This window comes from Thermobia domestica, chromosome 1 (genome assembly GCF_964235325.1).
Source record: "Thermobia domestica chromosome 1, izTheDome1.hap1.1, whole genome shotgun sequence".
NCBI lineage: Eukaryota > Metazoa > Arthropoda > Insecta > Zygentoma > Lepismatidae > Thermobia > Thermobia domestica.
In genome coordinates this window covers 296,261,557-296,274,460 of record NC_137454.1, presented here as the reverse complement: position 1 = coordinate 296,274,460, position 12,904 = coordinate 296,261,557, and the positions used below count along the sequence as shown (strand labels likewise).

General features: G+C 36.7%; 1 protein-coding gene across 1 annotated transcript in view; it reads right to left on the bottom strand.

Moving 5' to 3' along the window:
• Nak (Numb-associated kinase) overlaps nt 1–12,904 on the bottom strand; it is a 171,384-nt gene that overhangs the window by 9,575 nt on the left and 148,905 nt on the right. The window lies entirely within an intron of this gene.

The following is a 12,904-nucleotide window of genomic DNA, read 5'->3' as shown; positions in this document are numbered from 1 at the left end:
TGTTTCTTTCCCACGCAATTGAACAAAGAAGTCTTTAATCGTTTTTTTCATATATATATTTAAAACATTGCTTTGTGATGAGAACATTTCAGAAAGCGACGAAGCTTCTCAATGTTTCTCCCTGACTTATTAATATGCACAGTTTATATTCTACAGTTATTTGGAACTGAATTAAGTGCTTTCTTTAATCGTTTATGGAAATATTGCAGTAGATTAGAGCACATCAGAATAGACCAGAGTTCGTACACCAGACCGATGCCAGCTACACCGCTTTTCCAGTTCGTTATCTGTTCTTTCACACGCCCGAGTTATCGCAATGTCTTGTGCGTCGTGGCCAGTGGACTAAAATTGTCGTCAACTCTTTTTTAATGATCTATTTGCATGTATATACAGGTGATTTAACCTGAGTTCTTTTAAGAATGAACTGCCAACATTGATTAAAGGACCAATGCAGCTCGTATCTCGAACTTCTTGGTTCGGGGAGTGTTACTCCATGTTTCGAGGCAGCGACCACGTACGTCGCGTCAAGCATTAAGTATACTATTGTGCTAAGGGGCACAAGCTATTAGCCGGTGAAGAACGTTTTCTTACGGCTAGCCCCAATCAATAAGTCCCAGGTTCATATACCTAGTGCGCCAAAAAGTTATAAACGCGCTCTCCAACATTAGCATTCCACTTTAAAGACTATTTAATTTTGCTGGAGACTGTTTGGAGCAGCAACTAGATTACTACGTGGGATTATCCAGGCGACACTCCCCCCAGTGCTAATCCCCCAAGTGCGTCAATGGTGTGAGAAAAGTATTTATAGTGAATCTCAATTATAATCTTCTGCATATATATATATCAAAGTGATAAGAGCTACAGTATAGTGAAAAGTAAAGTGTGATTTTAATAATGGAAATAATTATACGTATTCAGTGTTAAGTGTTGTGATCGTTTCTCTTCGTTATTTTTCCTTTTAATACTATTCTAATAAATAAGTATAGTGTCATTTAACCCAGTGTGTTTTCGTTGTGTGTATGAGTGATGTTTGTGTGTGTTATGGTCTGGATGACCGTCTGATTGTCCGTGAGGTTTTGGAGACGAGACATCCGAACCTCTCGGCGCCTAATGCTCATCTCATCATTGAGACCGACGAGCAATTTGGGAACAATTTTGTAATCCCTTCTTGGAGAGGTCCTTCAACATCCTACCCAGGTAAGTCCAGGTCTCAGGGGAATACTCATTGGCAGGACCACGGAGGACAGACCACGACTAGGCGATTACAAATAAATGGTACCCGAACAGCGACCCGATACACTTGACGATTACAAACTAAGAATCAAAGTTCTGCTGTTGCTCGCTTAGATGCAAGACAAATGCCCGCATTCTGTCTCCAAAATTACTAGAAAGAGTGAAAATGAGTAGACAAATTCCGTTGTCTAGTTATTACCGTTTACTCTTATTGTTATTATCAATTACTATTAGCCAATTTTCAAAATCTGAAATTACAATTTACATACTTGATCTGACTGCAATCAAGTGCAAAAATGTTCTTTCTTCCATTTTCTAAAGCAGAAAGCACGTCGGTCAAATGTAATTTGTAGATATTCTTAATTTAATGCTGAAGCGAGCATGAACCCATGTACAATTTTTTAAAATTAAACACAGTTTAGTAGGACCTTCCTTCTCTCGTGGTTAAATGTTTAGTGGTCTCTCTTTTGGTGAGGCAGACATGAATTTGGTTCCTAGTGGAAGTACATATTTCAATCTCATATAGTCTCAAGGAGCGAAGCTCCTATCAAAAAGAAATTTTAATATCAAAATGTGACAATTATCAAGCAAGTACTCATAAACATAAATATTATCCATATTGTATTTTACATATAATACATGTCTGCTCATCCAGTGCACGTAATATTGAGAATAAACGAAGGCATGAAGATTCGAAATCTACTAAGTTTATATTATTTCATTTGCCGGAAGATAACAGTATGAGTGAGAAAACTGTTCAATCGTCAGCAAAAGTGTGCCCATTCACAATTGGGTACTTATCTTAGGCGCAGAGAGATTATAATTATCTTGACTCCACATACAAAGTATTGCTATCAGATAGGTATAATTTTATTTGTAACTAGCTGAAATACTCCTTCTTCGCATGGGGGATGTATTTGGAAGTCAACTCTTGTGGAAGTATCACCATTCATCTCAGCGACCGCGAAAACTATGGATTGGACACTAGTGTCGGTCATTTTAGATTATATTTACATGTCTCGGTAACCCCCCTCCACTTCGCAGGTGAATCCCGGCCCACATACAATAGTAGTTGAATTTGAAAGTCATCGCTAATGGAAGCACGGGTGATATGTTTAAAACAAAATGTTTTAAACAAGTGTTTAAAACATGTTTTAAACAAGGCTGTTGTTTTATTCAGTTTGTTTTAAACGTTTTAAACAAATTGTTTTAAATGTGTTTTTTTTTTCGATGGTGGTTGGACATGTTTAAAACAACTAAAATATCAGATTAAAGAAGCTAATTTAATTTTCTAACAAACAACCCATTCTCCGCAGGATTTGTGCATGAAGTAAATTACAAGCAGAGTTCTATTCTTATTATAACAGCAATTACTGAACGAAATTCTGTACATCAATGTGCGTATAACTAAAACAACAGAAATTCAAGTGAAGTATTTGAACATTTCTTTATTTCCAAGAATATTTGAGGTTAAACACACTATACACTATTCTAAGATCCAAATTGACAAATTCAAAACTTGAGTATTTTTTGGTCACTATCATTTCCATAATAATGAACAGTTCTCACATCAAAAGCTAGAAGAAATACTCTGACAAATACAATACAACTCATAGAAAAGAGCAGTGACTAGCCTACAAGGAGCAAATGACATCTTTTAACTAAACAGTTTTCAAGATACATCTTCACCTGCAACATGGATAGCTAACCATGATTAGTGTCTACGGCATAACAACACAATTAACCTTTAGACGCCCGCCAGGGATTTTAACAAAATGGTAGACTCTCAGGTTCGGGGCTCTGACGGCCCTCCTAATTATCACAGAGTCATGATTTATACACAGTTGGAAAGCTTATAGACCACAGATTCCAACGAGCTCAATTGTCTTCTTACACGAGATATTTATGTTCTGAATATAATAATAATATACAAATTCTGTGACTCTATACCATGGGCGGAGTTATGGGGGGCATTGCCCCCCAACTTTTTGACAAAAAATAAAAATGCCACCTGTAAGATGGCCACCTACCAAGACCTCCGAGACCAACCACAAGGTCTTCCCCCCCCCCCAGCAGACAATTCCTAGCTCAGCCTCTGCTCTATACCCAATATCACATGGAATAATAACGTAAGCTTTTAAGTCTCCTCACCTTGTGGAGTGAAATTTCAGCTAATTTTGTCTTACCGGAGTCTAGGGAATAAGAACATGTATACAAACTTTCAACTTCCTAGGTCAAACGAGTTCAGAAATATGAAGAAGAGTTAGAGGAAACTTTTATAAAAAGATTCCCCTTTCTTTCCATCATCTTATGTATGATTTTCACAATATCTAGTTTTACTTGTAGTCTACGAAAGAAAGAAAGAAAGAAGGAGAAAACGATATACAATTTCAATTCCCTATTCCAAAGTTTCAGTGAACAGTGGGAAAAAAGTTCCAAGCTCCTCCTTCCCCCTTTCAGGGTGTGAATTTCGAAAAATTTTGTCTTATCTACACCCAAAGATTTATGGACAACATTTGTACAAAATTCCAAGTTCCTACGCCCAATAACTTTTATCTTGTAAACTGTGAGAAAAGATACAAGCTCCGTTCTTCTCTTTGTTCACTCTCCAGTTTGCAATTCCACTCTCCAGTCACACATTTGAAATGCCGCTTATACCTTCCCCCCCCCCCCCCCTGGAAACCACAACATGGACGCCCTTGCACACGAATATTGGTGCTAGTGATTTGTTTCCAGAACGTGGGAAGCAAAATGCTAGCAACTGTTAGCAAATAAACACTTATCATATTTCAAGTTTCACAACTTTTGTTCATTGCATTAAAGTGACATATTCTGAATGCATAAGTAGAATATAAAAAACATGTTCATTAGCGAATATTGATACGCTAACGCCTGAAATGTTTGTTCGCACAAACTATTAAGCGTTTAAGTGCGTGGGGAAACACTGACTCAATTTTTGGGGCAACATTGGCCCATATTTCTGTGTTGGTAATGCTTCAATATTAAAGATGAAATGGTGTACAAATGGTGCGATGAAATAAGGAAGATTAACCCCCCTTCTAGCTTCTAAAAGAGGATATTATACAGTGCCTGAATTGCAAGAATTTTCTTCCTAAAACTGAGCAGTATACTACCGATAAAGTACTCTACCGTAATGAAGAATATGGTGCTCTTATTTTCGGATGTTAAGTATTTATCCACTTAGAGAGATTTACATTGAGCGACATTTTTGTTTGCCTCTAAATTGAACAAGATGATTTCACCCCTATGTTTGTAATATCGGTATTTTAAGCTAAGTAGTGAGAAATTTGTAGCGTTCTTTTATAGATGTTTCGTATTCACCCAAGTAGAATACAAATATTTTCATCAGACAATATTTCTCATTCGATTGAAATTGAGTAAAAACATTAATAATTTCACCAATGGGTTTATAATACCATGTTCTTCTCTTCTGGTTCTTAAATACAGTGCTACAGTAATACTTTCATGTATTAATTAGTCACTTTGACAAATGAGCTAAAGTTACCCCAATCATGAAAAATCTTGCATGACATCAAAAAATTGGAACTATAATCATCATTCCTGGTCACACTGTGTTTTCACTGCTTTCAAAAGAAAGCCAAAGGACTGCATTTGAACAAGGAGAAATGTCATTAAATTGCCTCCCTAATCTTACAAGATGTTAGAATAGGAATTTTGAAAAAAAAAAAAAAAAAAGCCAAAGTATACCCAGTTTATGGTATTGTCCATGGCTACGGCCTAAAGATAATGAGAACATTTGTGCAAAATTTCAAGCACCTAGAGCTGCAACAGTTTTCGAAAAAAAAAAAAATCCTTTCTCTACACCTTCAGGGTCCAATCTCGACAAACTACCTCATATCCACAGCCTAGAGTTTAGAGATAATATTTTGTATAACATTTTCAGTTCCTACCCTCAACGGTTTCGGAGAACGAGTGATGAATGAGTCAGTGAACTAAAAACCCACTTTCCGCCCTTAGGGATCATGTTTTACAAAACCCCATCCTATTCGCAGATAAGGACTTACGGAGAATATTTGTAGAAAATTTCAAGTTCCTGCACTCAACGACTTTGGTGATCTGGTGATGAGTAAATCAGTGAGAGTTCACGGATTCATACACAAATCGTAATGAAAATATGAAATGAAATGAAATCTTTAAGTTTTACGTCCCACGGTTAAGCCGGTTAGGCTAAAGGAGACGGTGATGATGAGAGATTAGCGAAATGAAGGAAGTGGGAGGAAACGGAAGAACCCCGAGAAAACCCACGAGCACGGTGTTTGCCCACCACAAAGTCCACATGGCGCGAGCTGGGATCGAACCAGGGACCCCAAGCACCGGAAGTGAACGCTCTACCACTGGTCGTTCTAGGTTATGACTGTTCTGCAGTCATTTGTGCCGCATTAGCTCTACAGACCTTGTAACAATTCTTCTCATTGTCCAGTAATCCATCTTACTATAGACTTGCTTTCCATGTCTTCTCAAATGATGTCTTGCCAGGAGTTCCGTATGGTATCAGCACTTTGAACTACATTTTCTAGCGTACTACTCACTATCATCCAACACAGCACCAACAAGAGAAGGACGAAGTGCACGGATGTTCACTGTCACTAACTCTCAAAGATTACATGTTGAAGCACATATTTGTTTCCATTACTTAAATAATCTGTGGGGAAAGTTGGAATTTTTATACAGGGAACTCAAAACTTAACCACTTTCCGTTATTAGTATGTTACGGAAGCTCGTGGATGATTAAATACTCGTACATTTAACTGCCGTACAGATTTGGAATATAAAAAATAAACTTCTTCTTCTGGAATTAGGCTTCATTTATCTCTGAACGAGAATGAATATGGTACCACCACACAGGTGAATTATTTAGAGGGGGAGAGGGAGAATATATATATACACCTTAGGATACACCTTTTAATCAATTCGACATGATAAAAAACACTGAGGTAGATTAACTATGTTCCAAAATTAATTTCAAACTAATAAGTCGTTTTCCATGATCACAAACAACAGACATCGTAGATTTTAATGTGGCGAAGAAAAAAAAAAAACACAGAAATTGTTCCTTTCTCCCCACCTTAAAATCGGAATTTTGCAAAATGTGGGTCATACTTGTAATAGAGTTTATATACCGAGTTTCATTTTCCTAACTTGAAGGGCTTAAGACATACTCTATTATCCGCGTTAATTTTGAACGTTCTATTCCTAGGATACGCTTTTTAATCAAAATGATAATTGAAATCTAGCTCGAGATGATCACTAAGCATGTTCCAAAATTCATTTTGAGGTTTTTAGTCGTTTTCCCGTAATTCGATTACAAACAACAGACGCCTTCAATATGAAAAAAAAAAAAAAAAAAAAAAAAAAAAAAAGAGAGAGAGAGAGAGAGAGAGAGAGAGAGAGAGAAAAGAACATGCCCTTCAAAAACATTAGGACATGTGTACGTTTAGTTTTAGTGAAGAGTTTATATGCCGAGTTTCATCTCCCAATTTCAATGATCATCAAGAAATCCTCACAATTTGGGAGGAATACATAAAAGATCTGTATGATCAGAAGAATCGCCCCAAAGATATCGAGATCGAAGCAGAGGAAGAGATGGATGATGAAAAAGAACCCAGTATATTGAAAAGTGAAGTAATACAAGCAATCAAAGACATGCGAAGGAGAAAGTCCACTGGAGACGACGACATACCAGTAGATTTGCTTAAGGGATTAGGAGATAATGCAATGAAAGAAGTCTTGGGAAGTAACGTGACGCAAGTAACGCGTTACTTTTTAAGTAACATTTCCTAGTAACGCGTTAATTTTTTCCAAAGTAACTCTAACGGTAACACGTTACAAATTTTTAAGTAACGTACCTAGTTTGTTTAAAATGTTTCTCTCCTGTAGGTGAGTTTCTCAGAATGGAACAATGGAGCATGAACTATGTATGTCAGTGACCGACAGTCAGTCACCGACACACAAAGAAACAGGTAAGATCATAGTGCCACTTGCTGTTTTTGGAAGATGAGGACAGACTCAAGTAAATCACGTGTATTGATTGCAAGCACCTGGAAGATTTTGTCATAGATTTTGACAGCAAACTGGTGTCCCGGCGGGAAATATTTATCAACAACTAGGGTGCCATAATAACGATGTACATTAAGGAGTTAATATGAATAAGCTGTGTTCTAATAATCAGGCCTACTTTATTGATGTAATGTTGATGGTATGTAATATTACAGTTCTTTGAGATCAGTTTGCATATCCTAAAGTCCCGTTGATTATAGGGTTTGGAACAACTAGCTTTAAAAAGCACGTATCAATTTTAGAGTTACTGGCAAGTTTTTCACCCCCAGTTCATGCGTTCTCATTTTATTAGTTGTAGTGTAATGCTTCTCTATATTCTGAATTTTTAATTTTACAAAACAATATTGTTATCATTATATAATTAGTTTAGCAGAATAATAATAAGCAGCCATTTTTCTAACACATAGGGATGGGCACGAGTCAAGCTAAAACTCGACTCGAATTCAAGTCGAGTTTCGAGCCGAGTCAAAGGTAATATTCTCGGGTCGAATTCCGAACCGATTCACTGTTTTTGACGCCGAGTTTCGAGTCGAGTCGAGTTTGATATATGACACTCTCGTTTTAACTCGTTTTGAAATCATGGCCTGATTACACTGGAAAGCGAAAGCCATGAGAAATGTAAGCTAAGCAGTAACACGGAATACTTTTAGTATTGCTCACGAGAGGGAGCACTGCTCGCATCTCGTCTCGTCTCGATAGCGAGACCGCAAGAGTTTTTTTTTATAAGAAGCTCAGCTCGGCTCGGCTCAACCGAGACGATGGCTCGAGCCGGCTCGCTTGGGGTGAATAATCGGCTCGAGCTGGCTTGGTTGGAATGAGTTATCTGCTCGGTTCGCCTCAACTGAGCAGAGGGCTCTAGCCGTCTCGGTTGGGTGAGCTGTTGGCTCGGCTCACTTCTCGGTTCGGGTCGATAGTGAATGAGCTGTGAGCCGAACTGCTCGAGTCGCTGACAATTCTAATCCCGGGACGAGTAGTTTTGAAGCTATTTGACCAGTGCCCTATAACTTTTAACAATGTTTGGCTCGAGCCCGAATACTCAATCTAGACCCCCAACCCAAATTCAGAAGCTCGTGAACAATGTCCTTGACTCCTAGACTTTACGACTACCGAGGTTGGCAATCAACTGTTTTTTTAGTATTCAAATACAAACCGCCTATCTTTCATGTTTATACACAGTACGATTATTATTATTATTGTTATTATTATTATTTCAATGATTCAGGCGGTACTCTATTCTGGGTGAAACATTTGAAATTCCTTTACTTTGCTTAGCATTTTTTTTTTTTAATAAGTCTTTCTGTTACTCATTGCTCTGATAACAAAGGGCGTTTTCTGTCCAAATCTCGCATTTCTCGATATATTGGTATGGCCTGAGTATCTATGATAGTCAATTTCACTCTTTCGTAATATAATAGACTAGATTCCCTTCCTTTCCTCTTTCAAGAGCTATAATCTTAAAATTTCACAGGGTACATGCTGTTTAGTGAACATGTATCTTGGTGAAAAAGATATATATAACAATGAAGAAGGTATTTTGTAATGAACACTGTAAAATGTAATCAAAATATAAACGCTGTGATAATGTTTTATAGTCTAAAAGCTAATACTATTATCTTGATGACACTCAAATAAATCACCATTAGTAACATAAATGGATGTAGGTATGTAGAAGATACCAACCAACTGCGAGAAAACAGAGAAAATCGAGCCCGGTGTACCAGTAGTAGTTAAGAAAATTTTGAATGAATTTGGGCTCTTTATAAATCATTAAAGCAGAAAATACTTTTCTATTAATAGGTTCTGTATTCTTGAAAATCACATATTAACGTTGGGTTGATATAAAAACCTTATTTTAAAAAAGATCGAACAAGGTTTGATTTTCTTAAGCAGAGGATAAAGTTTTAAGCAACTGAAACATCATAACCATTGACTTCCTCTACTGAATATAAATGTGCCAGTTCCATCCTCTTATCCTAAAACTAGAAAGTTTATGTTTTGGTTCCTTCCTGTATAATTACATCCAAACTGTAGTAGCTACTAACGACAGTAACAACGAAAACCTTTGACTAATAGATGAGCCACTAACTTTGACAAACTAAGTCTTCTCTGGAAGCTACTTGCATCCGTTTACTCGAAGGAAAAAAAAAAAACCCTCGAGAGTGCATCTTTTGGTACATTTTTACATTTGTCATCAGAATATATTTTTAAATACCTTAAATATTAGTTATAACACAATATAAAAAGTAACTGAACAAAATAGTTTGAAAACCAAACATTAAATTATATTTAATTCTTCCTCTAGAGCTATTTGCATCTGTTTACGCGAAACTACTCCATTCTTGTCAAATGAATACTCTTAATAATTAAATAATAATGGTAAAGATTTAATAAAGCTTATGCAAAATTACTTTAAAGATCTATTGTTTACCTTCAATACTACAGTCTTTTTCAGAGCTATTTGCACCTGCTTACTTAAACGCACTCCAAAACGTGCATCTTTCAATGCTTCGAAACACTTATCACTGGAGCATTATGCGCAAACTCTTGATTTGTACCTTTGTGATTTTGAAGCCATGTGTTCATATATTTCTGAGACATGAATTGATCAAAATTGGTCGTCCATTTGATTTAATGAACACTGAACATTGCGTAGTATTCATTAAATCATAGGAAATCAACAATGACGATTTTAACTTAGTGATGATGTTATTGATCAAGCTAAACTCTCGTTTGCACTCCGCTGTGGAACAATGTAGAAATTGTTCTAATCATTGGTAATCTAACTTATTTGCTAGAGTGTCATTAGCTGTAGGGATATCTGCCAAGTCCCTTAATCCGTGAATTGTGGAAGTTCCATCTCCCATGATTCCCTTAATTTTATTGGCAGGAAAGTGTGTTGAAACGTGTCGCAACAATTTTTTTTTCTTCTTTTTTTCTCAGTCGGCCACAAAACATAGTTTGGTTCTTATTCTGCCTGCCATATTTTGAGCGAATTGACGAGCATTTACTGCAACTATTTTCTTCTTGTCTTCTAGCATTGAATTTTGGAACATACCTTCTTAAAAGTTTAAAAATCAACTGCATGTATTCAACTGGTTCATCTCTCAAACTCTCGATCACCCGTATGGTTCGTTTTACTAGGTGATCAGATCTTGGTTGCATTCTCTCTTACGGTTCTCTCTTTTGATAATACAGCTAACACTTGCAGAACATCATAAATCAGTTTTAAATCCCAAAGAAATTCTGGACTCGCTCGCAAGTCTTTTTCCGAACCTCGAAATGCTGCTTTCAGTTTGAATCTATTGTACTATCCTGCAATGAGTTAGTGAAATGAGTGCCTCGAACGATATCCACGCAACCATTACGGTCATTAATGTACTTGGAACTCACTGCATGCCAAGAACTGTCCTTTTTTCAAGAGCTGATCACCGAGATTATGGCACGCTTCCTCCATTCTGCGACGATGTTTAGGATACTAATTGTATGAGCTATAGAGTTCGTCCATAAAAGATTTGGAGTGATTTGTTCTCTGGACATCCTTGACAGCGTGACAGTGACAGTTTCATTCTACGGTATAAACAGTGCCATGAAAACAGTTGAGGGTACTTCTGTTTCAGTTCTGAGACAACTCCAGAACGTTTTCCACACATTACGCTAGCACCATCAGTAGCAATCGCAATCCAATTTTCTCTTAGATACTCTTCATGAAAGCCTGCTTTTTAAGAGTTCAACAACTTGGACTCAATGTCTTCAACATTTTGGGAATATAAATCGATCAGGTCAAAGAAGAACACTAAATTTTAATCTTGTTCCCACCAATATTAGTGATAATATTTGTGGCAGTGTAGCGGGAATATAGAATTGAACCATATTTATTCCATTTATCTCGTGTAGATGAATCAAGTTCTCATCATCTGAGAAAGGTCGATTTTTCATTGTCAGCTATTAGACTGTCCGAAATATTTTGGTGGTGGTATCCTCAGCAGTCGAAGTAAGTTTCATAATGCCTTCTTTGATGGTCTTCGCTTGCGATTCTTCCTGTATTATGGAAGTAGTTGTGTGACCTCATTCATTATGATTCTTTATTTTATATCGAATGCTGGATAGCAGAGATGCTCGATTGTTACCTGAAGCCTCTATCTCGTAATGATCCAATGTTCTGAAATGTGAATTCTTTCTTTTTTGTATACACCTAACTCCATAACAGATGAACAAATACCTAATCCAAGTTTACTATTTTCACCAACACTATCCAAACATTGTCTCTCTAAACTCAGTCCAAACCTCAGGCCAGTGATTTTGTTATTCCATTCCCCTCCAAGTCTGTATTTTTGTACTAACAGACACAACTTCCGAATTAACTAACTGCTTTTTCTTGTGATGGCCTACTTTTGATGCACTCATCATCCAAACTTTTAATCTTTCTCTTGGGACTCCGACTACCTGTCTGCAACTAACGATCCATATACTGTTAAATAGTGCTAAATATGTAATCAAAATACAGTATTATTAGTCCATGATCATAAACAAATTACGATAGAAACGTATTACATTCACGCCCCGAAACACTTCAAATAAATCAATAAAAATATCCCTTCTGGTTGGTTTCTTCTATTCTTTTTATTAAAAAAATGTATTGAATAAAAGTGAAACAATTCTCTGTCCCTAAAATATAACAGAAATTAATTGTCGTGTTTAAGAGAAAGCTTTTATAGATCGCCGCCAATTGTTATGGGAAGAAGAAACAATCCGCCATTTGGACTAGTACACAATTACCAAATAATTAATAATATACGTTATAAATCTCTATATTATTTACCACCTACTCTTTTATAGCGTAAACAGGTTTACTTAAGATGTTGAATCTCATTGTTACGAAATAAAATAACTTCCGTAGTGAGGAGTAGAGTGGAAATGTGAATATTACAGTTAAACTAATCTTTGTACTGATATTCACTGATCAAAACAACATGAACTTGGACAAAGATAAAGCTGACATAATCTTTCCATTTTTTCTGTTTCTCCCTTTTCTCTCTTTCGTGATTGCAGAGTAGGCAGGGAAAGAAAACTTATTTTCTCGTATGATCGATATACTTTAACTACGATATACTTGAACTACGACTTGAATAGGATAGAGTAGTAAAAACACCTGCCAAATCAATATGCATAGGAAAAGGAATATGAATGACAAAAAAGTAGGGCATATTCCAGAAGCGACCAGCGGACCGATCGCCTGAAGGCCTGAGTAGTGAGGAAGGGCTACCCTTAACAATGAACAGAAGGGGCTAAAGAAGCAAACCCAGAAACATCAGAAAATCAAAATAAGAATGTGGAACGTCGAGATCTTGACAGGTGGGAGCTATTAGTTACAGGAAACGCTGGCAAGAACACGATCCAGCGTAACTGCATCCAGGAGACTAAATTGAAGAGTTTAACATCACGAAAATAAGAAATGGATACAAGCTTATATACACGGGGAACATCAGAAAGAAAGGCGTTGGAATTGTCTTGGACAAAAAAATGAAGGAGAATTGGTGGATGTGACGAAAGGAAGCGACAGCATTATGATAGT